This window comes from Scyliorhinus torazame, chromosome 14 (genome assembly GCF_047496885.1).
Source record: "Scyliorhinus torazame isolate Kashiwa2021f chromosome 14, sScyTor2.1, whole genome shotgun sequence".
NCBI lineage: Eukaryota > Metazoa > Chordata > Chondrichthyes > Carcharhiniformes > Scyliorhinidae > Scyliorhinus > Scyliorhinus torazame.
The window spans coordinates 36,807,229-36,830,678 of NC_092720.1; the positions used below are offsets into that span (position 1 = coordinate 36,807,229).

At 42.6% G+C, this 23,450-nt stretch overlaps 1 protein-coding gene across 16 annotated transcripts in view; it reads right to left on the reverse strand.

The window, feature by feature from the left end:
• The window catches only part of trip12 (thyroid hormone receptor interactor 12), a 172,686-nt gene that overhangs the window by 114,837 nt on the left and 34,399 nt on the right, over window positions 1-23,450 (reverse strand). For 2 of the 16 annotated variants that reach the window (XM_072473937.1, XM_072473936.1), the window contains exon 3: window positions 11,334-11,413. The exons of the other annotated variants lie outside the window; for them this stretch is intronic. The gene's annotated coding sequence lies outside the window, so the exon portion shown is untranslated. The remainder of the gene's footprint in view (window positions 1-11,333; window positions 11,414-23,450) is intronic. 16 annotated transcript variants of the gene reach the window in all.

Genomic DNA, 23,450 nt, shown 5'->3' on the forward strand with positions numbered 1-23,450 from the left:
TGTATGAGGTCACCCAATCTCACTGCACATTCCTATATCCTAACCTATGGCCATTCAGATCATAACCTGCCTTCCCATTTTCACTTCCAAAGTGGATAACCTTGCATTTATCCAAATTATACTGTATTATCTTTTGCTCACTCACTCAGCTTGTCCAAATCACACTGAAGGATTTCTACATCCTCCTCAGCTCAGCCTCCCACCCAGCTCAGTCTCATCTGCAAATGTGGAGATATTACATTTCGTTCCCTCATCCAAATCATGAATATATATTGCGAATAGCTGGGGTCCCGAAACCGATCCCTGCGGTTCCCCACCGGCCACTGCCTTACATTTGGAAAAAGACAAATTTATTCCTACTCGTGGCTGGTTGCCACTCTGTTAAGCCAAAATTCTACCAGAATTTCTAGATCTTCTCAACAACTTATCTCGTTAAAAAAGGAGTATGTGCATTGATGGTTTTCGTTTCTGCGAGACAATCCAGTATTTGCATAAAATTTAATTTGCTGTTCTGCCAATATGCATATTTTGTTTAGCTCAGTTTGTGCTCTGTTGTCCCATTCCACTGTCCCTATTTTTAGATCATTCGTGAAATCTGAACACTTTGTATTTTGTTTAAATGCACGCCATTCAAACATGAAACAAACAGTCCAGGTCCAAATAGCAGTTCCTTGGACGCAAAATTGTCCCTTAATTGGAATATAAAATCCCCCCCCCCCCCAAAAAAAAAAATCACAAATGAACTCTATGCAGCAAACCCAATACCAGTTGTATCCAGAAAGTCCCTGTTCATGCCAACCCAATGCCTTTGCATTAAATGTACACTGCCAAAATGCAAAAAAAACCCACACTGAATTGTCATACTGAAATGCATTGTTATGTCTGTTCATTCCAGTAACCTACCTCCTGATTCTTTTACCTTCCTCACTGCCTGTGGAACTTGCTCTTCGTGTCATCAGAAAATTGAGATTTGTTTTTCCCCGTAGCCAAGTCCAAACTGCATTCAGCGCAAAAGTGGACCTATTATTGAACCCAAGGCACATTTCTAACCGCTCTCCAATCAGAACCATGTCGTTTACAGTTTCATGTTCGTACACCACTTTCTATCTATACTATACTCTCTCTAATACCACACACTTGATTCATTCTTAAAAAACCTCAAAATATTTCATTAAATGTCTTCTAAAGTTTCATACATGATCTATCCAGTTTCACTTCAACCTTTTCTACACTGGACCAACAAAATTTCCTCATGCTCAAGTACAGAATAATTTCACTAACATGCCCCTTCCCAAATCGTCAAATCATTGTTTGAAAAAAAACCAAGTTCCCTGTTCTGCCCAAAATTGAGCCACCTCTGATATAGCACTCTGATTTCCTTCCATTTATTTAAGCTTCCAGATCTCCAAATTTTGTCTGAAAACACTGTGCATTCATATACTTATCAATCTTCATAATCTTTTGAAGAATTTAATTAATCATTTCCTTAGTTTCTCATTCCAATTTTAAAAAATGTGTAGCCCTTGCTCCTCGTACTTAATACATCCCTAATGTATTCCCTCCTGTACTAATCATAATATTCCCAGTATGAAATACAGGAAACAACCTAAAAATTATGACTCTGTGGTCTTGCATTTCAATCTAGTGTCTAGATTCTTTAATTCCATCTATAGTCCTTAAACATTCTTGTTACTGCTTCCAACACAAGACCACATATCTAGTTGTTCTTCTTTGAATTCCCAAGTTATTTCCACATGTTCCGCTGTGTCCTTTTATCTGCTATCAGGGAAGCAATACATGATCAGGCATTCAAAACAGTTCAGTACACCCCAACACACAACTACTCACTTCTACAACTCATCAAGTCTGCCTCAAACAGTTTGCTAGTTTCTTGCTCAACAGTTTCAGAACATCGCTCCAATAGCAAGCATTCCATGTACCAGAGTGGAATCAACCATCTGCAAGGATCGCAGTAGGAATCTACTTGTTTGTGGAGAACCAACAGATTTTCCATAAATTACTAGAGTCACTGGGGAAACTAACAGCTCCAGCAAAATTGAAAAACTCTTTATACATGTCATCATGGAAGCGTTCTAAAAAGAATGGTAAGCAAAAAGGGAAAGACCAAAGAGTTACGGACAGAGTCCTAATTTCAGGGGAAATTGTGGTGAATACAAAGGCTGACTGCAATGAAAGAATTTGCAAATAATCTTGGAACAAGATTAGCGACAACAAAAAGGCGATTAAGTAAAATCTTACCTTTCAACAGGACTTTTTGATAATAATTTCCAAGCTAATAACTAGTTTACAAGTAGAAGGACTGAAATACAACCAACTAATAGGATGAAGTCAATTCAAAATCATGCCATTTTATGGGGAGATGCTCCGTGACTTCCCAATCGAGGATCGGGCACCGGCGGAGGAGGAGGTCAGGCTCCACCATTGCCTCCAACAACAATGGCTGTCGCTAACTGCACATGCTTCGTCGCTAAGCAAGATCATTTTAAAATTAATACTGCTTATGAAAGATTGCCAGAGTACACAGGATAACCAAAACTTAATGGAGTGCCATCATAATCAGAAACTCATCCTACAGTGCAGAACTAGGCCATTTGGCCCATCGAGTCTTCACCTACCCTTCGAAAGACCACTCTATTCCTGCAACCCCACCCTCAATGTCAATTCTTAGCATGGCTAATCCACCTAACCTGCACATCTTTGGACTGCGGAAGGAAACCCATGCAGCCACAGGGAGAATGTGCAAACTTCACACAGGCAGCCACCCAAGACTGAAATTGAATCCGGGTCTCTGGCGCTGTGAGGCAGCAGTGCGAACTGTGCCATCTTGCTGCCCAAAATCTGCAAACCATTTCAAATATTGATAGAACTGAGGATAGTTATAGAAGTAATGGATGTTCAAGATCATTTCTCCCTCCAAGGATGGAGAATGATTAAGCCCAAATTGGCTTTGAATTAAAAGTCAAGGACCAACCAGAACCAGACTACCTAACTAGCTTAAAATACAAATTATATTTAGAAGCCTAAGACAAAGGAGTTAAAATAAGGGCACCGGCATTTTAAAACCCGAATACTATCCATGTTCACGGTCACCATGAATTGAAACTTTAAAAGTTGTGTCACATTGTTTTACCTATTGGAAGGTTTAACTGTTGCTCATTGTATGCACTTGATCATCTTTATATTTGGAAGAAAAGCATGCAGATTATATTGTTAAGATACAATTTGGAAAAATTACAAGCAAAATCGGTATAGCAGAATATCAGATTAACATTTTAGGTATTCCCCAAACTATTTGTTAACTGGAAGCTATTAAGATTCACAATCCTTTTCCAGAATTATTTTAACTGAATCTTGCATGAATACGAGTGCTGCAGTTTTGCCAAAACGCCTTTATGCGAGAAGAGTAAACCGAAGAATGTGGGGGGGTCAAATATCTCCCACCAAGCACCTTTTCCAGAAGGATTTCTTTTTACAATAGGATAGTGCCCAAGACAATAAAAAACCAGTGGCCAAAGTTATGAGTTTTGCCCAAGTAAATGGCAATCTACATACAGAACTACCTCCTTAATTTCTGAACTTAACTTCTACTGAAATATTATCTTGGCAAGTCAGTCCCCTTTTGAGTGCCATTCACTGCCCGTCAATATTGTATGTTTACTTGTTCCTTGCTTTTAGAGTTGTAGTTAAAGAGAATGCTAACAGGCAAAGCAGCATTCCAAGTTCAAAAATTGGTTTAACTAAACATCACATGGAAAGGTAATATTTTATAACAGATCCCTTCCCCATCAAGATTATTTCAGACTCGTGGCAGCACGGTGTCACAGTAGATTAGCCCTGCTGCCTCGCGGCACCGAGGTCCCAGGTTCGATTCCGGCTCTGGGTCACCGTCCCTGTGAAGTTTTCACATTCTCCCAGTGTTTGTGTGGGTTTCGCCCCCACAACCCAAGGATGTGCAGGGTAGGTGGATTGGTCACACTAAATTGCCCCTTAATTGGAAAAAGATTTCAGACTCGAGTGGCCAAGCACCAATGTGAACGCGAAACGAAAATATAAGCAGTAACCGTGGAATTTCTGACTGACAGATACACAAACCTGACAAGCACCAATATCGAGGTGGTTACTGAAGGGACAAAGAAAACTACCACTTCAGGTCATACATTTGCAAAAGGAACTAACCAACACTGTCCAACAGAAAGACCAACACAAAGTGGCAAAACAAAAACTGCAGAAACTCAATTTTCAAAGTTTTAAGCAGAATGAATTTATCAAGGACCAAGACAATAAATTCTGATCAATAGAAATATGCCATCCTTACTATTTAGGACAGGTAGAAAAATACACAATCATCCTGATGTTCTCTCCTATTTGAGCAAAGACATATCTCAATATAATTATGAAATTGTCAATATTTTTAAAAACTAGATACAATATTAAACCAACTTCTGCAAATGATGTGGCCTTTGACAGTTAAGCTTCAGGCAAATACCTAATTAAGTATTAAATATGGATACTCAGCATCCAGGGATTCGCACATCCTTTCAGGGTGGATCTGTAAAAATAGAATTCCAGCCAACCAGCCCCTCAGTTTCAACGTAGATAAAAGGGCATCAAAACTCAAAACGTGCAAGACAGATGCAAACTCCCATCGACCATCCATTGTAGTCAGATATTTTCTCTCATCCAAACAAGACTGAGTGAATCGCAAGGTATCTGACGACAGAATAGGATAATTGGCAACAACATTCACGCATACACTTGGAGCTTGTGGAAATAACGAGAACCATTTTGTTGCCTGCTTTTTAAAAAAAAAATCAGCAAGAAGCTGCTTCAATTTGCGTTCCACCAAAAGCCATCAAATTATCTGCAAGTCATCAAGCAGCAACAGTAATTAACAGCAATACCTGGTAAGTAAGGAATCAAGAGAAGGGCTCCATAAGTCAGCTATTCAGCCAATCAAATCTTCTCTGCCATTCAATGAGATCATGGCTGATTTAATATGAAAATCCTCAACTCACTTTCTTGCTTTAATCACCATAACCCTTGCAGTACACCTTTCACATGAAAACACCTTTCTTGGGCCATTCTTCAGTTAAGATTTAATTAAACCCAATACTAGTCCATTCTAATCCATGAGATGAACTATACTATTTCTACTTCATATTTATCACAATTCAGTTTTTGCTCTGCAATATCTGTCATCTCAGATATTTCTAGAATACTCTAAACAGCAAGCAAAGCACACCATCTCAAACAAAATCATTTCAGACCGTATCCTCTCACATGGAATCAAACTCAATTTAATTAATTTATCCAATTTGAATAACATGGGCACTGGCAGTTATTCAAAAACTAACATAGCAAATAGTTGCTTTGATCAACACAAATAAGGTGTGGAAGTGTAAGTTGCCAACCTCTTTCAATCGGTTTGCTAATCTAGTAATGGTGCAATTGTATTATAGTAAGCGCTACCCATAAAGATTATGAACTATGAAACTTTCAACAACAAAATCCAGCACCAAGGGACACAGAGCCAGAAGTGCTAGGTCTCACCAAGTCCATGCAAACAAGATTGCAGTTAAACAAATTGGCGTCAGCTGAGAACCATAAAAATCCTTATTTCCTACTCATCGCTGCAATCATGGTGATATGCATACGAGTTGAGCAAAGGGAAAAAATAACAATTGACCTCAACTGTGATTACCTTCAGGGCCAAATAGCCCACTGCACACGTCTGGAACACATGAATTGTGATCATTTTAAAGATGCATCCGAAATAGCTGCCTGAAACATTTATTAACCTTCCGGTTGTCTTTTACATTTCCAACTGGCCAAACATTCCCAAGTGCCTTGCTTTACTGTATTCCTAATGCAAAGACTGCACATCTCTTTTGGCATCATACCTGCATTTAGAATTTTAAAAAACATTTCAAGCAGATGACTGCTCACTCAACTAACTAGGGAGAAGTAATAACCTGTTTGTGAATCATCCAATCCAATTGCAGTTCAAAGCACACATAGAATCTGCACTGGTATCCAAACCACAGGACCCAATTCCCCCCCCCCCCCCCCCCCCCACTGCACACAGATGCAGCCTGACCTCAGCATTGTGAACATGCACTTATTTTGCTTTCTGCTGTCATTCATTGTTTTGTAGAATGTAAACTAATTGCAGTTCATTCCCAGGGACTTTCACAAACTCATCAATAAGTTCACAACTGCACAATTGTACCATTTATATCCAGCCCAGTAGTCTAACCAGGTGGCAGCAATGGTTGCAGTGCCAGCATCTTGCAAAGTCTGAAGCTTTACCAATTCAACCTCAGTATCTTACTGCTAAACAGAATGTGGGAGATCGACCAAATTAAAAGTAAACCAAATTACAAATTAAAATATTAAATAAAAAATTTCAAGTGCTTTTGGCTGTTGTCACTAAATGGGATATTAAAGTTATCAATGCCATTGCCCTATTCACAGGCATAAACCTGGACTGCACTCTTAAAATGAATCTCCGGCTCCAAATAGCTGAGTGCAAGCAATCCATTATCTATCACTCTGTATAGCTTTTCATATTGGACAATCTGTCCATTAGAAGCAGCTGGTCTTTCAGGTTGCTATCAGCTGTTCTGATTCAAAGCAGTGGAGAAAAAAGCTGCAACCCAGAAGAGCCACATTCAGGTTTTTACCTACTCCAGCAGTATTAAACTGCAAATATTGCTCTTGTTGTGCTGCAATTAAAACACGTTCTTTCATCATCAATTTCAATAAATGAGCATGTATTTTCACACTAGAATTTTTTTTTTTGGAAAACCTACCTTGAGCCAATTAAATGCCTGAACCAAATGATGCTTTTAAATGAGAGAGAGAATTGGCCATCTTTCAAAATGACTCTGAAAGATATAACAATTTCTCAGTGTCCCTATGGTTCTTGCAGAACTAATTGAAATAATATTGGGGCAGCACGGTATCACAAGTGGATAGCACTGTGGCTTCACAGCGCCAGGGTCCCAGGTTCGATTCCCCGCTGGTTCACTGTCTGCATGGAGTCTGCACGTTCTCCCAGTGTCTGCATGGGTTTCCTCCGGGTGCTCCAATTTCATCCCACAATCCAAAGACAGAGGTGGATTGGCCATGATAAATTGCCCTTCATGACCAAAAAGGTTAGGAGGGGTTATTGGGTTACGGGGACAGGGTGGAAGTGAGGGCTTAAGTGGGTCGGTGCAGACTTGATGGCCGAATGGTCTCCTTCTGCACTGTATGTTCTATAATATTGCTTTTCAGTATTTTGGGGGGGGGGGGGGGGGGGGGGGAGAGGGAGGAGAAGCTTGGTCACTGCATCAACTGGTTGAGTTAAACTGAAAACAAAATCAGCAAATAATTCAGAATGCTTTGAGGTTGCATCAAAAGGTTGGCTTGGGAAACACCACACTGATGCCATTGGAATTCAACTGAGTGCAGGGGCCAAATTGGGGAAGGAACTTGATTACCAACGTCATATTTGAACAAGTGCTTTTCATAGTGAAAAATGTTCAATTTCTGGTAGATATTCTTTGCACTCAGCATAATTCTAAATTGCAGTACTACTTTGGTCATAAACTACACTTGCTCAACTGCCTATTAAAGGGCAGGAATTCAAACTTAAGCAGAGAATGGCTGTCCCACATTATTTTTTTTCTATGTAAAGGAGCACCACAAATTAATTTGCCTTAAAAAAGGTAAATGTCGTGTTTGGTTTCTCGCATCAACTCAAAATTGCATGTCATTCATGTATGTTGCAAATTAGTTTTTAAAACAACAGGCCAGGAATGAAGCAAGCTTCTAAAATGATACAAAGGAATGCTCCCAGTTCCATTGATAGAAGTCTAAATACATCAAGATTTTGGTGCAACTGCTTACTTAATTTACATAACAGTTTTAACCCCATTAATCATCCCTCCCCATCTCAGAAAGGATCATAATCTTACCGCAGTCACGGTTCTCTATCCATAATCTTGGTAGCCAAGTAATTTTTTTAAACCAACAGAATGGGCAAAGGTAAGAACTGGGCACTGGTGACGGTCCACAAATGTCAACGGCAACAAAACAAGAAGTAATGTCCACTAGCACATGATCAGGTGTAAAAGATTTCCTTGCTGCAGTTGAGAACCAAGAAAATGATCTCAGTTCCTGCAATAATTGGCAGCAAAATATATCTTCAATTAAAGTGGGCAACAAGGGAGCGGAATAACACATGGATAATGTAGTTAATTAACACGAGGTTTGCGAATGCTCAAAGGCATTCATGTGGCAAGTAGGAAACTGAATTTTTGCAATGAACAAGCTTGCAGCTGTGAGAAATAGTTCTGTCAGCAAGACCATATTACATAGGGATTTATTTACACTTTCTGCATATGAATGTCGTTTTCCAATCTGAATGTTTGTTCCAGGGCAATGCTTCTTCCAAATGACAACCTCGATTTCAACCAGGGGATGCTGACAATCAGGGGGGCATGTGGTGATGGCAGGCTGGTTGAGGAGTAGAATCAAATGATGTATCCAACCAACCAAAACATGCATCGAGTGTTGTTTTATGTAATTTGGAATAACACAAGCTGCCATTTGATGCAGTTTTGAGTAAAAGATGCTCCAGACTTTGAAGTGAGTTCAATGTGTTTTATTGAACTATTAGCACAGTTCTCAATGAGTTCAACTCTCTGCTAATCTAAATGTAGTAAACTCAGTCTAACTGAACCAGCCTTGCTCCAAGCCACATGCTGGGGTGTGATGCTGAGGATGCACCCTGTCTCACTCTGTAGATGTTGGTCTGTGGAAAGAAGCGGGGTGTGAGTGCCTCATCCAGTTTATAGTGAGATACCACCCGAGTGTCCTGACTGCTCATTGGTTGTGTGTCCTATTCTGTGTGTTCGTTAGCTGCATGTTTGCATATCATGACAGTGTATGAGTTTCTTGAAATTTTAAACAAACTTTAAAAGTTTAAACTCCAAGTACTGTATACACCTTGCAGCATTGCATAAAGCGCCCACAGCAATGTTTGAATTCCTGATTTTTTTTAAAGTGGTAGGTAGATCAATCAGGTCTGCTTCTGGTGCAGCATATGTTATTATGAATCTAAGCAGATGTGATTAGTTCAAATCCCCATTTAGATAGTTCAAATCCAGATTTAGAAAAATCAGTGGGAATACAAACATCCAGTGTGGCGTCATTCTATGCAAGGCTACAGCTGTGCACATTTCCTCTTTGCTCGCTCAGTTTCTTTTCAGTTAAGTTTAATAAAATTAAGCTTTTAATTGTCATGCTCTTGCTGTAGACTTGCATGATGGAATGAGGGAGCATTAGTCGCCCCCTGCAGGCACCCCTCAGGTAAACTGCCTTTGCATATTATAGTTTGTGACCAACACAGAGTACATGAAACCAAGCGAACTAAAATAGCATTTGGTAACCAGACATTCAGCCTCTGAAGACAGGCCACAAGATTTTCCAACACTATTGCAAAATAATCAAAGGTTAGTTAGCTGTCTGGTTCTCAAAAAGTTCAGAGTTGTCCCAAAGGGAAATAGCGGGCAACCTTGCCCCAAGGTATAGTCAAGGGAGATAAAACAAGCATAGAGGTTGGGTGATTGTAGAGACTAATTTGTGGTTGAAACTCTCAAATTAAACTCAAAATGCCACACACCATGCAATAATAGCATTAAGAGGATCATACTAGAGGTAAGAGCAAGTAATTAGGGTTTTATGTTCAAATGTGTTCTGTTGTATAGTGGCAATACTATTTACATTGATTTTTGCCGTAGGCATTTGCGTTCATAATTTCATAAGATATAGGAGCAGAATTAGGCCATTCGGCCCATCGAGTCTGCTCCACCATTCGATCATGCTGAATGTTCCTCATCTGCTACCTACAATGCTACAGACCAAGGGCTGGATTGAGAAATCAGCAGAGCATCTCCTCCCGAGAACACGACCCAAGAGCAGGAATTGACAATTTAGCCTCCCGAGCCTACCACCCTCAATGTGATCAGGGTTAATCCCATCCTCCCCATTCTCCGTAACCTTTTAACCCACGACCAATTAAAAATCTGACTAACTCCTTCCTTAAATTTACTCACTGTCCCTGCATCCACCACACACTGGGGTAGCAAATTCCACAGATGCACAACCCTTTGAAAGAAGTAGTTTTTCCACAAATCAGTTTTAAATTTGCTACCTCTTATTCTAAGATTAGCCCTCTCGTTTTAGAATGCCCCACAAAAGGAAGCAACAGCTCCACATCTACTTTATCCATACAGTTTAGCATGTTGTACACCTCAATTAGATTTCCCCTCATTCTTCTAAACTCTAAATCTCTCCTCATACGACAAACCTCTCAACTCTGGAATCAATCTAGTGAACCTCCTATGAATTGCCTCCAATGCCACTAGTTTTCCTCAAATAAGGGGACCAAAACAGTGCACAATACTCCACGTGCTACATAGTTGCAACAACACTTCCTTACCTTTATACTCACTTCCTTCTGCTATAAATGCCAACACTCCATTTGCTTCCCTTATTATCTGCTGCATCTGGATGCTCATTTTCTGTGACTCATGCACGACGACACCCAGATCCCTCTGCATCGAAGAACCCCAAAGTCTATCCCCATTTCGATAATAAGTTGCCTTTCCATTTTTTCGGCCAATCGTATGACCTTGCACTCAGTGAAGAAAAATATTTTCATTCAAAAAACGCATGAGCTTAGATTGGCCTTTGTTTATTAAAAAAATGGTTGCATAGTCAGTTTGGAAGCCCATTTTACACTGTGCCTGGCCATGCTCTCAGCGGAAAAGAAAGCTGGGTGCGGTGTAGAACAGGCTACCAATTTGCTTTCAGCCATTTTATGTTACTGGCAAAGACCAATTTAACCCCACTGCTTTGAAGGAGCAAAGACACATCCAAACCGAAAATTCAGCAAATAAACCTCTTGCTGAGGTTTCCAGAGTAACAGTCGTTATAGCGTACACAGTCGTTATAGCATGAGTCAGGTCGTTTAATTCTCCAAACTCTCTTGCTTATGACAACAAATAGGCTTATACTGGCATCACAACAGAAGTCACAATATGGTATTCAGGAGTGAGGGGGGATTAATGTTAAAGTTGATGGGCTTAAAGAAAAACGAAAGAGATAACAGAGCATGTTAAAAAGGTGCAGAACTGAAGTCAGCATTTCATCACAAATGTTTATGGGGTTTCAGATACTTTCATTAGCAGTTTAATGATGCACGCGGATGTTTGTAGTCACGGAAAGTGCCCTCGTCTCAATTCACATTTGAAATTTCCTACCATTTGAAAGTTGATTGCAGAAAACTACCCTTCTTCTCGACTCAACTTGAACATTGGCTTTTCCAGCAAGCCCTGATCCTCTGCAAAGAATTTTTTATATTAGTTAACATTATGAACAATTGCACTGGTGTGTTTTAATTGCGCAACATGCAATTGCGTTTGATAGCTTCTGCACAATTAAGTCTGTAAGTGTGTGCAAACAGTGCAGTTTACTGGGAAGACAGTTTTGTTAGGATACTATGATATAAAACAAAGCTGGAAAGTGCAACTCTTGACCTTCAAGACTGGAAACCAATGCATATACTGTGCCATCTTCAATACTTTGCCAATTTGTCAGCAGAACAGTTAATTCAAAGGAATGGCAATGGTCGATTCTTCTCATGGCAATAACGTTACAATTAAGAAGGGCCTGCATTACAAGCATAGTTAGACAGGTTGAGGCAGTTACCAATAGGACATCAAGCACCTTTGTACCAAAATTGGTACAATTGAACTTTAGGCCAGGTGACATGAAAAGCTGTTCATGAGGCCACTGTATCTCTGGAAGGAACATTCAGATATGAATTGACAAATTACCAACATTTGTATACCATGACTTCCGGTTGCAGCGAGGCGGTGAGCAATCGCATAAAAGGCGGCTCCCGTTTAGCGGCGTGCTTTTGGCCCTTGTCATCCAATTATCGGGGGTAAAACCAAGCACCTCACCTGAAAAGGCAGCACCTTGTGGTGAGGGAAGAAAAACATGGCAGAGCCCCTACAGATCGTTTATGCCTACCCTGGAGCCAATGGAGAAATTGATGGAATTCCTTGTGGGGGAGTTCCATAAACAAAGGCAGCTGATGGCGGAAGACGCTTCCAGAGCAATTGAGCAAGCGCTGGCCCCACTTCGGTTAACCATGGAGAGGATGGAGCAGCAGCAGGAGGTACAAGGCACGATGATTCATGAGATGGCAAGAGGGGGTCTCGAATCATAGCAACCGGATTGCCTCTTTGGAGGCCTAGGTTAAGTTAATGGCGGAGACCCAAAACGTTTTAAGAGCCAAGGTTGAAGACCAGGAGAATAGCACCAGGCTCAAAATCTGCAAATTTTGCACTACCTGACGGCATCGAAGGCACGAATGCCACAGAATTTGTGGCGAAGGTGCTTGGTTTATTTTGTGGGGAGGGGGGCTTTGCCAACCCTCCAGAGGTGGACCAGGCCCACCGGTCACTACGACAGAAACCAAAATCTGGCAATCCACCAGTGACAGTCATGTTCGCCTTCATAGACTTCTCGATAAAGAGCGGATCTTGAAATGGGCGAAGGCCACAAAGGAAAGCTTTGGTCGAATTTATCAGGACATCGGGGCAGAACTGCAAAGTGATGAGCTGGGTTCAACAAGGCCACAGAGATGCTTTGCAAAAAAAAAAAAAAAGTGCGATTCGGAATGGTGCACCCAGCTCGACTAAGGGGTCACGTTTAAAAACAAGGACCATTACTTTAATGCACCAGACGAGGCGAATTACTTTGTGAAGAGTAACAGACTAAGAGAGATTTGATTGTGGTTATGGGATATTTTTTTGAATTTCGCATGTTCCCGTATATAGTTCCTGTTACTGTTTGCGCTTTAGCTATTCGGGGTTCCGTGTTCTTCTTCTCGCACATGATAGTATGGAGTAATTTGATTGGTCAATTAGGGGTGTGGACTCCCATTATTGTTTTGCCGAAAGTGTACTTTTGGTTGGGTTGGGGGGACTGAGGTAAATGGGGGGTCTGGCTCTTTTGGGTTGGGATTTGCCTTTGTTTTTTTTCCTCTTTCGGACTTGCTGGATGGGGGCTGCCTGGATGGAGGTTTTGCTAGTTAACGGAAGCAAATTGGGGTTGGGGGCTATGGCTAGATGCTGAAGGTGAGAGTAGTTTCTGTTTTGTTGGTTGGGAGAGGTAATGGGTTGAGGGTGGTTGGGTTTTCTGTGTTGGGGGTGGGAGGGGAGGGAATGGGTGCCTATTTGAGCTGGGAGGAATGGTTAGCAGATGTTTTGAGTGGTGGAGGGATGTTGGATGGACAGCCGAGGTGGGGGGTAGATAAAATAGTTGCGGAGGGTCTCTTTATGTATGAGCCGACGTAGGGGTGGAGACGGCAGCAATCTTTGGTAGGCCTGGATTCAAGGTAGGTTGGGGCCCAGTTGGAGATCCTCAAGAGGGAATACGGCTGACTACTAGAGGGAGGGTCCAGATCACCCCCTCACGGTTGGTGACATGGAGGGCTGGGGGATTTAGTGGTCTGGTTAAATTGTCTTGGATGTTTACTCATTTATGGTCTTTGAACGCAGAGGTCGTCTTCTTGAATTTGGTAATGAGGGATCAGACAAGATGGAGGAAATGGTGGGCGAGGCAGATGTTCCACCCAAATTCGATTCAATACTAGAATTTTGAAAGAACCTGGTGTGGGGGGTGGGAGAGGGGGAGTTGGGGGGTATGTTATGGTGAGTGGGGTGCTGGTGGATGCACCAGTGGTATTAGTTAACATTATGCACCAAATTGGGATGACGCAGATTTTATCGAAAGGGTGTTGGCAACCATCCCCAATCTGGGCTTACCAGTTGATTATGGGGGGGGGGGGGGGGGGGGGGAGGGGAAAGAGAGAGAGAGAGAGAGAGAGAGAGAGAGAGAGAGAGAGAGAGAGAGAGAGAGATAGAGAGAGAGAGAGAGAGAGAGAGAGAGAGAGAGAGAGAGAGAGAGAGAGAGAGAGAGAAGAGATTTCAATTGCGCATTAGATCCGAGGATGGACAGGTCAAGTCCCAGGTCTCTGGTTACTTCTAGAGTTTGCTGTGTTCCTGGAACAGGAGGTGTGTGTGTGTGGGGGGGGGGGATCCATTGAAATTGTGTCATCCAAGGGAGAAGGACTTTTCCTTCTTAGCTAGGGTGCTCTAATGGAGCAGGGGCCAGTGCAGACTCGATGGGCCAAATGGCCTCCTTCTGCACTGTCGGGATTCTATGATTCTCTCACGTGCACCCGAGTCTACTAGAGAATAGATTTTTTTTCGTAGTGGACGGGCCCAGCGCCCACCATGGTGGCTGGACACATCACTATTGGCAGATAAAGGGTTTTGTGAAAGGGTGACTTCAGCCATAGGGAATGAGGTAGATTCCAAACAGAAGGCGGTGATCAGTGGAGAAATAAGATCGTACAGGGCCCACAAGGTTTAAGGCTGGCAGGGCACAAAGGCAGAGATTGGTAGACTTAATCTTGGAGGTGGATTAGCAGTACTCCATGGTCTCTACGGCAGAGCTGTTGGCAGAGAGAAAGAGGCTACAAATGATGTTTGAGCTTGATCGACGGAGAATGGGGTGAGCCAGCTTTTCAGTTTGTGAGGGACATTTTAGGAGTACGGGGATAAAGCCAGTTGATTATTGGCTCACCAATTGTGACAGCAGGCAGCAACAAGGGAAATAGCTCAGGTTAAAGATGAGGGGGGGAAGAGAGCTGGTTACTGCCCCAGATAAGATTAATGGAGCTTTTGGAGTTTAAAAAAAAAAATCATGATCTACACAAGTCTGAACGCCAGAGGATGGCTTGGAGATGGAGTGATATTCGGGCAGACTGGACTTCGCAGTGCTAAAAAGGGTGAAGGGGAGGGGTTGGAGGGAGTTACAGACTGTATTGGTTCGATGCAATCAGGCCTATTTCACAATTAAACACGGACACGAAAATACTAGCCAAGGTTCTGGCAAAACGTTTGGAGGGGTGCCTATTGGAGGTGATCTCGGAGACCTGCGCCCTCTGTGGAGCAGATGCCGGACGTAATCATCGCCCATGGATGCAGAGAAGGCCTTTGGCGTGTGGAGTGGAGCTACCTCTTGAGGTCTTAGGGTGATTTGGGTTTGGTCCTACTTTTATTTCCTGGGTGAAGCTGCTGGTGCTATGGCTATTGTCCAGACCAATGCTGGGAGCTCAGGATATTTCTGACTATACAAGGGCACGAGACGAGGCGGCCCACTGTCTCCACTATTGCTTGTGCTAGTGATTGAACCATTGACCATTGCGCTCATATCGTGGAAAGGTAGTGGGGTGTGTGAGGAACATAGAATGTCCCTTTATGCCGAGAATGTGTTGTACATTCCTGCTCCTCTCAGGTATGGGAGAAATTATGGAGTTGTTGAAAAAAATTTGGATCCTTTTCAGGGTATAGATTAAATATGGGCAAGTGAGAGATGTTCCTGGTAAATGTCCTGGGGAAGAGAACAGATCTGGGGAGGCTGCCTTTTAAGCTGGCCAAGACGAAGTTTAGGTAATCAGGGATTCTGGTGGCACACGATTGGACACTTTTGCACAAGTTGAACATGGCCAGTCTGATGGAAGAGGTGAAGGGGACCCGAGGAGGTGGGATGTCCTCCCACTAACCTTGGCTGGTAGAGTACACACAGTCAAAATGAACGTTTTACCAAGGTTTCTATTTGTATTCCAGAGTCTTCCGATCTTCCTCCCCAAATCTTTTTTCGCTAGGGTTGATGGACTAATCTCTGCCTTTGTTTGGCCAGGAAAGACTCCTAGGATTAGAAGAGCTTTCCTGCAGAGAGGGCAGCAATCAGGTGGGTTGGCGCTACCAAGCCTGACACTATTACTGGGCAGCGAACATTGGGAAAGTACAAAGATAGTTTGAGGAGCCTGGTGCGGGGTGAGGTCGTGTCTAAGGGCATTGGTTACTGCCCCTCTTCCGTTCTCCCCGGCCAAACTCTCGATGAGCTTGGTGCTCGTGGCATCTTTAAGAATTTGGAACCAGTTTAAACAACATTTTGAACTGGGGGGGGGGGACATGTTTTACGGTCAGCAATTTGTGATAATCATCAGTTTGCACCATCAAGGCTGGACGCAATGTACAGGATATGGAGGCGAAGAGTTGTGAGAGGTTCAGGGATTTATTTGCGGACGGTAGGTTTGTGAGTCTAGAGAGGGAGGAGAAATTTCAATTCCCGAGGACAAGTGCATTCAAGTATTTGCAGGTGAGGAACTTTATTCGTAAAGAGTTTTCCTCGTTTCCCCCAGTTGCCGAGGAGAGGGGGGGAAGTGGGAATTAGAGCTGGCCGAGGGCTAAAGGAAGGGGTGTGGAGTGAGGTCCTGTATAGAGAACTGTACCGTCTCCTGCGCTAGGTTGAGCCTGATACAAATTTAAAGTAGTACATAGAGTGCACTTAACTAAGACGCGTATGAGTGGGTTCTGGGGTGGCGTACAGGTGTGAGCGTTCTTCAGGAGGGACTGCGAATCACCACACATGTTCTGGTACTACCCCAAGTTAGTTCTGGGTCTCATTTTGTGAGGGTCAAACTAAAGCCACATCCACTGGTGGTGATCTTTGGGGTGTCGGGACTCCCTGGAGCTCCTCGGGGGGGGGGGGGGGGGGGGGGAAACCAGAGGCTGACATCTTGGCCTTTGCCTCCTTGGTGGCTCGGACGCAGGTTCTGTTTGGGGGGGTGGCTCGGACACAGGTTCTGTTTGGGGGGTGGCTCGGACACAGGTTCTGTTTGGTGGGTCGTCAGCGGTGCCACATAGGACATCGGCATGGCTGAATGACCTGGCAGAATTCCTGCAATTGGAAAAGATCAAATATACCCCGAGAGGGGTATATTCCAGGTGGGTGCTGTTCATCACTTCTTTAAGGACATGTTGATGGCCAGCAGTTAGGGGGATGGGACAATAGTGGGCCGGGGGGGGGGGGGAGAAGAGATAAGGAATTTAGAGTTGTTGTTGTTACTTTGTTAAAATAATAATGACCAACTGTTTATATAATACAGCTAAGCCTTTGTATGCATGAATTTGATAATGTTTGGAATAAAATATATATTTTAAAAAACATATGTATTCCTCCTATTCTGTGCAAAAGTCTTTAGATATGCTGAGTATATCTTTAGCTGAGATACTACATTTTGGTTCAGTAAAAGATATTTATAGAATTGAAATCATAGAAATTACAATGCAGAAGGAGGCCACTCAGCCCATCGAGTCTGCACCGGCTCTTTGAAAGAGCACCCTACCCAAGGTCAACACCGCCACCCTATCCCCCATAACCCAGTAACCCCACCCAACACTAAGGGCAATTTTGGAGACTAAGGGCAATTTATCATGGACAATTCACCTAACCTGCACATCTTTGGACTGTGGGAGGAAACCGGAGCACCCGGAGGAAACCCATGCACACACGGGGAGGATGTGCAGACTCCACACAAACAGTGACCCAAGCCGGAATCGAACCTGGGACCCTGGAGCTGTGAAGCAATTGTGCTATCCACAAGGCTACCGTGCTGCCCCAGATGCTGATCTATCCATTGCACAATATTGTGAAGAGGACACACAGGTTAAGAAGGGACACAGATAGCTAAGTAAGTGAGAAATGTATAGTATAATGTGGTAAAAAGTGAAATTGTCCATTTTGACAGGAAGAATTAAAAAAGCACGTTATCTGAAGTGAGATTCAAAAGGCTCCAGGTGCCATTGTGCATGAATCACAAAAGGGTACAATGAGAGTACAGCAAGTAATTAGGAAAGCTAATAGAATATTTCTGTTTATTGAGAGGGCAATTGAATACAAAAGTAGGGAGATTGTACAGGGCACTGGTGAGACCAAATCTGGAGTTCAGTTTTGGTCACCTTATGCAAGGAAGGATGCAAATGCATTGGAAGCAGTTCAGTGAAGGTTTACTAGACGAATACCAGAGTGTCTTGTAAGGAAATGGTGGAAAGGCGGAGTTTGCATCTTATGGAGTTTCAAAGAAGAAGAGTGACTTGCTTGAACCCCTTAAGATCCGGAGGGGTCTTAACAGGGCAGATGCGGAGAGAATGTTTCCTCTTGTGACGAACCTAGAACTTTGGGGGTTCATTTCCTAAAAATAAGGGGCTGCTCATTAAGACGGAGATCAGGAGAATTTCTTTTTTCTTTTCCGGAGGGTCTCTGTAACTTGCTTCCTCGAAAGGCAGTGGAAGCAGTCTTTCAATATTTTTAAGGCAGAGCTAGATAAATTCTTGATTATCAAGGGGATGAAAGGTCATCAGGAGTTGGTGAGAATGAGTTGAGGTTACTATCCAATCAGCCGTGATCTTGTTGAATGGCAGAACGGCCTAACCCTGCTCCCAATTTGTAAGTTCGTATGTACATATTACATGTTCGATTTAGTCAAGGAATCATTTGTAACATGTACTGATGCCTCTTTTTTAGCCTACAGGAGAATGAAATCTGATGAAAGGTAGTGAAAGTACAAGTACTCTTCCAAAAAAAAGTCACTCAAAAACTCCTTTTCCTTCACAATTAATCCCGCTAAATGTTTTTGGCCATTTCTTTCATACTCTTGATATTTTTCTGGATTGTTTTGATCAGAAACTTACCCAACACAAGATCCAGTTTGGTTATAATAGTCACCAGTAATACCACATGGATATTCATTAAATTCAATGATTGTGAAATGACTGCTCAGTTAATGTTGATTGGTTGAGATGACAATTTCATAAATAGTATCAATTAAACTTGACTGTCCATAATTTACCTTCAAAAGTTCTTCAAATGAAACAGATGAATAAGCAGCTTTGAAACAATTATACTTATATAGTGCATCACCAGTCCAAAGAAACATTCACAATGGCATTCTTGGTAGCAAACAGGGAGTGAAGTACAGATGGGTTAGAATCGTCATTAAATGTGTCTAAATATCTCAAAATATTAGACTTGTTTACTGTACTGTCCCCTGGTAATCTGCCAAGGAATGGGTTTCGCCTTGCTTGGATTCAGCCACAAAAAGGAAAAAGTCAGGTGATAAGAGAAAGAGCGCAAAATAGAAAGTAATCACTTTTAGAGAATGAAATTAGTGTGCAAACAAGCACAGGATCAATGGGTTTCCCAAACCAACAGCATATGAGGAAGTGATTTTTAAAATATCTACAGAAGTACCTACTAATTTGAGAATTTGTATACAAACCTGGCGCAGGCTTTTAGAGTGCACATTTTTCTATTTTTGCCAAGTTACCAGAGTGTAGAATGGAATTCTTTTCACCATTCCTGCTCCATGACCACTAGATAGCCATTGGGACAATAGTCTTATCTACCAAAGCTAAACCTACCACAGTCCTATCATCCATTAGTCTAGTTTTTGTAACCCAAGAAAGAAAATTAAAGATGCTTTATGATGTCATTCCATTATTGTGGCATCATACTGTAGAAGTGTAATTTCCACTTTATATATTTATACAAGTTTACAACAGACCCCCAGCAACTAAACTCATCTCAACTTGAGAAAACGCTTCAGTACAAGAATAAAAGTTACCTCGCCTAAGAATAAGTATTCAGCTGTGGTATTGGGCAAGGAAATGGGAGTCACCTGTGGGAAGCAGCCAGCCCGAGTTAAATAGCAGAGGTGCAAGGATGAGTAAATATTCTGAAGTTTGCTTGGTTATTTCAGAAATTTAAGGAGCAGAATTTCACTCAGATGAACGACAGCATACCCAAATGGATCTCTTGTTCCAACTTACTTTGATTTGAAATACTAAAGTTTGAGACACCTGTGCTGGAGAAGGATGTTTCTGGACAATCACATGACCTACAAATATCACTACAGTTTGGTAATGTGGCACTTATTTTCATTAGAATCCATCAATTCAAAAAGGTCACATGTCATTTGGCATCTTAAAACCTATAGAACAACATTGTTCAGAACACAAGAAATGTGTCCCTCAAGCCTGCTCTGCCATTCAATAGGCTATCGTGGCTAATGGATCTATCTCCATTATCCCTATAGCATTGAGCAACAACATCTATTTATAAAGCACCTTCAATGTAATGAAACGTCCCAAGGCACTGCTCAAGGGCATTATAAAACAAAGTATGACACAGAGCCACATAAGGATATAGTCAGAAAACCAAACCTTGATCAAAGGAGGTACTTTTTACAGAGTGCCTTAAAAGGACGAAAATGAAAGAGGGGCAAATAAGTGTAGGGAGGATACTCCAGAGCTTGGGATCGTGGCAAATCAAAGAACAGCCACCAATGGTGGAACAATTAAAATTGGGGATGTACAAGAGGTCAGAATTAACATAGGTATTTTGGAAAATTGTATAGCTGGAGGGGATTACAAAGAAATGGTGGGGGTGAGGTCATGGAGTGATTTGAAAACAAGGGTGAGAATTTTAGAACCAAGCCATTGCTTGGTAAAAATCAATGTAGGCCAAAGCACAGGGGCGACAGGAAAAAGGGGCTTCCTGAATGTCAAGACAGAATTTTGGATGACCGAGTTTATTTATTTATTTTAAAATATTTTTATTCTCCTTTTTCCACATTTTCTCCCAAATTTACACCCAATAAACAATAAGTAACGAATGCAATTTCAATCCCCATATCAACAACAACAATCCCATCCTCCCACCAAACCCCCAAACATTAACTCACATGTTAACATAAACAAATGACAAGAAAGAATTAGGAATCACCCATAGACACCATTAACTCATACACCCCCCCCCACCGTTCGATGTAATCCAATTCTCGAAAGTGCATAATGAATAACGCCCATGAATTGTAAAACCCCTCCATCTTTCCCCTCAGTTCAAATTTGACCTTCTCAAGCATCAAGAATTCCAGCAGGTCCCCCCGCCATGCCAGGGCACAGGGTGGAGGTAACCTCCACCCTAACAGGATCTGCCTTCGGGCGATCAATGAGGTGAAGGCTACAACATCTGCCGCCGCACCAGTTTCCAACCCCAGCTGGTCCGACATCCCGAATATGGCATCCCGAGGGCCCGGGTCCGGTTTCACGTGCACCACTTTAGAGATTACCCTAAAAACCTCTTTCCAGTAATCCTCCTGCTTTGGACAGGACCAAAACACATGAACGCCACCCACCCACCCCCAGTCAGACAAGATATAACAGTGGAATCAAAAGGTGATAAAGTAGAGCTGGTGTTGGCACTGCACATGAAAACTAACACTACGACAGTAGATCAGCGGTCTCCAAAGTTGATGGCAAACGACAGATCAATCCGGGGTCTCGAACAACCGATTGTCGTTGTCTGATGAACTGCATCTAATTACGCAAGACTTGGGATTTCTCATAATGCCGCTCACTCACCAAGATTCTTGCAGGCGCCAAAACTTGGAATAAGTTGGTTGATGACAAAATGTGAGTGAGGAGCCAGGGACGAGGGCAAAAGTCTACCATTTCCACCAGGAATGGGGAAACAAATTTATTTTTACTGGGTGAGCATAAATTTCCTCCAATTAAACACTGGGACTAAAGCCACAAGATTTGGTCCCCACACCAAACTTTGTTCCTCATCTACTGACTCCATCCTCTCCCTGGCAACAATCTGAAATTAAACCAGTCTCTTCACAAAACTTGGTATTGTGTTCATCTCAAGCTGAGCTCCTGACTTCTTACTCGTGCTGGCTTCTTGTGCTATCACCCAATACTACCAATTTCCACCTCTGCAACATTTACTGACCTCACCCCTGTCTCAGCTCATCTGCTGAACCCTCATCATGCCCTTGTTGCCTCTAGACCCAAGTATTCCAATGCACTCAGTCAATGGCAAGACCATTTGTCACATTTGTCAATGGTGTAGCCTTGAGTAAGAGGGGTAATTTGGAATGGCAACACAAGACAATGCATGCAAAAAACCTTCCCTTTAAACAACGTGACTGGGACGAGAAAGTTGTAGAGTTAAATTTGAAAGCTCAACAGTCAGTTTTTAAAACCTGTGACTAAAGTTAAGTGTAGCAGAGAGGCATCTTTCACATTTGCCATCTGCAGGCCAAACACAAGAGCCGGCTCATCCTCACCCTTGAATGGTACTCCATACACCATCTTCAGCTCTATCGGCCCCAACCTCGCACACGAGGTGAAGGCGTTCACCCTCCGGAATACCTTCTCCCAACTCTTCCTCCCACTTTGCCTTGATCCCTTCCAGCGGCGATAATGGCAAAATTATCAAGAGGTTGGCGTTGCTGTTGACATTTGTTCAAAGACTTGAAAAACAAAGATGAAATTACGATCGCCATCAAGAGCATCCCACTTGGTGCCTTAATAGTAGCCAGAAGGGTGGAATTGTTGTCTAAAGTAGTGTCTCAGCAAATATTCACAATCTGGCTGTGAATGTTTCTCATTGCAGTTTGATGAATCAGTAGACACGATGGATACGGCCCAGCCATTTGTTTTTGTTCACATGGCATTCAAACACTCAACAAAGGAGGACTTTTCACTCTTTTACCACTTAAAGAGACAACAGGCCATGAAGTCTACATCAAATTCGAAAAGTAAGTGACCGAGAAAAACATTCAGATCAAGAAACTGGTTTCAATCGTAAAAAGTGGTGTATTTACAATGCTGGGTGTCAATGCAGGCTTTGTTGCACTTTTCAGATCCTGAATTCCCCCATCTTTGTCAATACCAGTTTTATTTTTAAATTTATCCAATTAAGGAGCAATTTAGCATGGCACATCTTTTGGGTTGTGGGGGTAAGACCCACGCAGAACGGGGAGAATACTTAAACGCCACACGGACAGTGACCTGGGGCTGGGAAATTACCACAGCGTTATCCACCAAGAAGTGCTAGTGAGCAAGATTATTGACTTCCCTCATAATGGCAGTGGTCAGCAACTTCATGCCAGAGCTCTGCAACAGCACTTGCTCAAATTGGTACTCGATGAGCTTAATTGTCACCTCCAGGAGGAAACCATAGCACCTTGAGGAATCCCATGCAGACACGGGAAGAACATACAAACCCACACAGACAGTGACCCAAGGCCTGAAATTTAGTCCCTGTGCTGTGAGGCAGCAATGCTAACCTATGCCACCATGTCCTCCAGGGATTTTTAGAACTGCTCTCTGAAATGGTCACCTTTCTGTAGCCACCTGGGTTGGCCACTTCCAGACTTAAAATGGAGGTCGGCAAAGACTGTAGGGAAATTCAGCCAACACAGTCAAAAACTAGCAAGTGCAAAAATCCTGTGTATTAGAACTTGCAGAAGCCCAGACAGCACGGAAACTCACAGCCATCTGCATACTAATGAGCGATCCCCAGGAACAATTGAAACATGTAAGGTGAATAAGGCCAAGCCAGACTCCTCGGCACCAGCAGGAGCCAAGACAAAGGAAGGTCAA